Below are 1,193 nucleotides of genomic sequence, written 5' to 3' on the forward strand. Positions count from 1 at the left end.
ATTTTAAAACACAATTCCTTATCTTAAAGTGAAAGAGAGAGGAAGGAAGAAAAGGTAGAAAAAGAGAAACATATCCAAAGAGGGGAGAGCAAATGCAGGCAAGAGGAAAAGGGGGCTTTCTGCTCCACCTGCAGGCCCTTGACCATAGGAGTGGGCGCCCCAGAACCCTCTCGACTCTATCCGCATCCTTCTTGAAGTATGGCGCCCAAAACTGGATGCAATACTTATAAAAATGGACCCAATACTCCTTGTCATAATGTATACCCCACTTTAGGGCTGAAATTTGCCATTGTGTATGTCCGCCAGGTTTTTTCTTGCATTTTTTTAAAGTGCCAGGTACAGTGAAATGTCTGGCAAAACTGCCTCTATCGGGTAGATTTCAATGTCACCCGCAGTGCAGACTTGCAGCTCCAAGAGGTGGACGGGATATTTCCAATGGACACTTCCAAGCAAACATGAACATGTGTGTGCTTTCCCGAGCTGGCATGAAACAGATTTTTAAATGAAATGTTTAACTTGCACATTTAGAGATAATATTAGAAAATTGCCCATCAACAATGACGGGCTCGGGGTCCAGATCCGCCCCCCCACAGGTTAATGTGTACTGGGGCCCTGGGAGACAGGGGAGTGGGGGAGGGGCCCTTCCCCTCCTGGTACTGGCTGGGAGGCTGGGGGGACCCTGCTGGGCTGGGGGTGGGAGGCAAATGCCCTCCTCTTCTCCCTGCTACCTAACCACCCCCCTCATCCCCCACTATGGCCAAATACACACACACACAAACAGGCGTGCACACAGGCAGGCACACACTCTACTTATCACAGGTGCGATGTGTAGGGGGTGCACGCAGGTGCACATGTACCCCCTGAGCGTGGAGGTGCACCCCCTACAAAAAGGCGCTGCCAACATTGCCGGCAAGGTCTGTCGGTGGTCGCTGCCCCCTGGTCAGCGCTCGCCACCTTCCCCGTTTTTTAATCTTAGCACCCCGCATTTATCCTTTGATTTAAAGGAAGGATTTGTAGTTTTATTGAAGAAGCATTGTCCCCGGGAGGTATCGGTGTATAAACAATACCACAAGGTATTATTTAAAGAGGAGATGGGGGTGTAGATAGGATTAGTGCCCTTGGTTAAATTTTTGCTGCTGTAGAAATCATTGTAAGAGCTGCAATAGGTAGGAGTTGTTGTGTTATTATTATGC

This window comes from Alligator sinensis, unplaced genomic scaffold, assembly GCF_000455745.1.
Source record: "Alligator sinensis unplaced genomic scaffold, ASM45574v1 scaffold732_1, whole genome shotgun sequence".
Taxonomy (NCBI): Eukaryota; Metazoa; Chordata; order Crocodylia; family Alligatoridae; genus Alligator; species Alligator sinensis.